This window comes from Tupaia chinensis, unplaced genomic scaffold (assembly GCF_000334495.1).
Source record: "Tupaia chinensis unplaced genomic scaffold, TupChi_1.0 Scaffold000421_1, whole genome shotgun sequence".
NCBI lineage: Eukaryota > Metazoa > Chordata > Mammalia > Scandentia > Tupaiidae > Tupaia > Tupaia belangeri.
Genome location: NW_006159926.1, coordinates 667,642 through 671,594, shown reverse-complemented (window position 1 = coordinate 671,594; position 3,953 = coordinate 667,642). Strand labels below are relative to the sequence as shown.

Sequence of the window (3,953 nt, the reverse complement as noted above, 5' to 3'; positions counted from 1 at the left end):
TAGCCTTTTCGTTAACGGCGTGTTCCCTTTTTTTTTTTTTTTTTTTTTTTCCTTTTTTTGGAGAGGTTTTTGTTATAGTACACATGTGCTCACCAGAAAAACAGAGAGAGACAGAGAGATAGAAAGTGAGAAATCACACCCCCAACCCCAAGGGGGATGGCCACACTGCAATCCCTTCTCCTCCATTCTCCTCTTGGGATCTTGGGCACACACACACATGCGCCCAGCGTGAGTTTAAGCCACCAGGTCCGGGACTTGAACTGTGGTTGACTACATGGGAGTCCAGCAACATAGCCATTACACTAATTGCTGGTCCCAAGACAACTACTGATTATCCTCAAAGAGATGCTCTGAAACTGATCCCCTCCATGCCCACTGGTGCCCTGTCCCACGAGCCGACTCACGGCCACCATGGGTCCTGGGTGAGCTAAGTGTGAGGCAGTACTGTCTGGGCAGGTTCCAAGGTAAGCAAGCATTCTGAATAAATCATTTTTATTTTTCACATTTCTTTTCCCAGTCAGCTTGAAAGACTAAACATTCATTGTGCCACAGTGAATGAACCAAGAGAATGTGACAGTGTGGACCTCCATGGCTGCTACCTGTTTCTTCTCTGGTTAAAGAAGAATTTGAAGGCCAGCGTCTCCTACAGAGCATGCTCAGGAGGGTGGTTCCAAAGGAAATACAGCAGGGAGTCTAATGGCTTCTCTCCCTTTAGGTAAAAGACAAAGACTGCCACTCAGGGAAGCATTTCAGTTATGCAGAAACTTGTATAAACTAACTGTGAATGTCACCTTTCTTCTAGAGGAAAAGATTCAACCCAGTGCAAGCAGCAAGCAGAGTGTTGCTGCGGAGTACACCACGCTGGACAGCCATGGCGGGACAAGAGGAGCCTGACCCGAGCGCGGACCCTTAGGAGTTTCCTCTGAGGGGCAGACCGACACAACCTCCAACGAGTCCTCAGGCCTGACCCATGTTCTTCAGCTGCCCCTCTGGTGACTGTTCTGAACCAGGCTCCGTACCGGACCACCTGGGGCACTAAACTATCCTGTCCCCTTTGTCTCCTCTAACCTAAGACAGTTCTGCTGTCTTTGTCTCTCGTGACCCTGAATCTTACTTTCTAGGCTGTCCCTCAATGTGGGTTTCATGTTCCATCTGAAGTCATCCATATTTCCTTACTCTAAGTCTCAAGGCACAAACTACCCGGAAAGAACGATGGGACCACTTGCTTCACTGCAGAAATGAGCTGGACGGCACCCACTGTCTCCACCCGAGACCAACTGGAGGGCTATGACACCACCAGCGACTTCTCCCACACTGTCTAGGGAGGTGCCGCAGAGATCTGCTCCTGAGAGGAGGAGGAGAAGTAAAAACCACCACCATTGCAACTGTCTCCGGGAACAGGAACACGCTCACACACTGAACCACCTCGCTTCGCTTGTCTGAATCTGGAGCTCAGAGGGCTACTGACCCAAACGGCCATAAACTACGAAGACAAAGACGTTTTCAAGGAGCTGTATGGGGGGGAGGACTTTAGGGAGAACTGTATGCCACCGCACAGACAATGACTAGTTCGGAGACACCAAAAAGGGTTGAGATAATGATTTTTTAAAAGATTCCTAGAAGCCCCACGACAGCCTAAGGAGGCAGACATCTGAGGTGTGCACGGCACCATGGGGGCTCGAGAGCAAGGCTGTGCTCTCGTCTGCTCTGGGTTCAAAGCCGCTTTCTCTTAACTGACTGAGGGACCTAAGTACAGCCGTCCCTTGTATCTGTGGAGGACTGGTTCCAGTACCCACCGTGAATATCCAAATCAGGGGTACTCAAGGCCCGGATACGAAATGGCATAGTATTTGCATAAAACTTACTACTCTTCTTGTATACTATTTTTAATTTTTGAATTTATAGTTAATCACTATACATTTATACAGCATAAAACATGGTTTTTCCCAGGATGAACACAGTGCATGCTAGTTAAGTCAGAGACATTACTGTATACATTATTATCAACAGATAGCTTCTCATTTTTGTGTCTATTAAATGTTTTATTATTTTCCCTGATCCCCTCCCTCCCGCCCCCATTCTCCCATACACTTTAATATTTTTTAAGGAATTGTTTATTTTATGATTATTATGATTATCTGAAATTTGTTATAGGGCACATGTGCTCACCAGAAAGTCAGAGAGGAAAGAGGGACAGCGAGAAAGCAAGTCACCAGGTCCGGGACTTGAACTGCGGTCAGCCATGTGGGAATCTAGCACCCCAGCCACTATGCTACCTGCCGGACCCGACCTCTTGCATACTTTAAGTCACCTCTATTAACACATAGTATTCCAATGCCTTCGCATCGTTTCCGTTGTGTGGATTCAGCACGGTACTCAGTACAGGGCCAATTCAAGTTTTGTGTTTTTGGAACTTTTTTTCCCCCCAAATATGTTTGACCCACGATTGGTTGAATTCATCGACGTGAAACCTACTGATACAGAAAACTGGCTGTGAGTTTTCAAGTCCTGGTCTCCTTGTCAGTTAAATGGGGATAAGACAGCACTGCTTATCTGAGACAGTTCAGGCGGGCCTCCGTGGACGTGTCTGGCACGCCGCCAATACGATGGTGCTGCTACTTTGTAAAGAAAAATACTATTTATTTATATCCTGCCCATCCGGTTGAGATCTCGCTATAGAGCTCTATCTGACTCATGAGGAACGTGAGTCCTCCAGGGTTCGGTAATTTGCCCAGGGTCACATAAAGCGAGGAAGTGGTGGGGCGGCCCAGCAGCACTGCTGCCTGGACGGGGACACGGAGAACTGCACGCTCGAGACACACAGTCGACATATGCAGAGGTTAGCTTCGTGTGGAGGCAGCAGTGCTCCCAGCAGGGAGATAAATTTAGATTCAATCTTCGTCGATGATCTATAATCAGTTTCTGCAAATAAACGTGAGGAACATGATTCTAGGCTTGTATGTAGGCAAAACCAACCCAGGAATTGAGAACAAAAAATAGGAGCCAGTAGGTGGCGTGGAGGTGAGGGCAGCTGGACCCCACATGGTGGGCTGCAAGGATCTCCCGTGACCTGAGAAGCAGGCCAGACACGTGTGCACGTGTGCTCCAGGTCCTGGAAGAGAATGGAGGAGAAGGGATCGTGGCACCGCCATCCTCCTGGGAGACGCTTTTTCACTTTTTCTCTTTCTCTTTGGCAAGCACATGTACCCTACCACTAAAACTAAAACTGAACTTAAAAAATAAATACGTTAACTCTTTGAAAATATGTAAACTCTCCAGTTCTTCCACTGAAAGAGTCAGCTGAAGATGGGACCCTACGAACCTAACTCTAACTCTCTAACACATAACAGTCACGGCCTCCTACAACATCCACAGGAGCATTATTCACAACGGCACAGGGTGGAAACGACCCGTGTGTCCATCGGTGGACGAATGGATGAACCAATCGTGACGTATACACACACACAATACTATTCAGCCATAAAAGGAAGTTAATTCTGATACCTACTACAACACGGATGAACCTTGAAAACACTATGCTATTTCAAAGTCGCCACACAGACAAGCACTGGATGACTCCGCCTATGAGACACCTAAAACAGGCAAATTAACAGAAGCAGAAAGTAGCAGCACGTGGCTGCTGGGGGTAGGGATGCGCTGGGGTGCGTTACTATCAATGGCTGCAGAGTTTATGCTAGGGATGATGGGAAAGCTGTGGGCACTGATGGTGGTGACGAGGGTCATCGATGCCACGTACTGTCCGTTTACAAAAGCTACGATGTAATTATCAGGTTATGGATCTTCTGGCACATTAAAAAATAACCAGTCACCTACAGGTAAGCTCTCCTGCCAAGGGATCACCTTTCAAGAAAAGTGGTGAGGCTGGGCGGGGTGACTGCGCAAGTCTCGGTCCCTGTCCTGTCTACTGAGGACTGTGCCCCGCCCCGCCCCGT

General features: G+C 48.0%; 1 protein-coding gene across 1 annotated transcript in view; it reads right to left on the bottom strand.

Annotated features, from left to right (window-relative positions):
* The window catches only part of CHD7 (chromodomain helicase DNA binding protein 7), a 165,631-nt gene that overhangs the window by 21,588 nt on the left and 140,090 nt on the right, over nt 1-3,953 (bottom strand).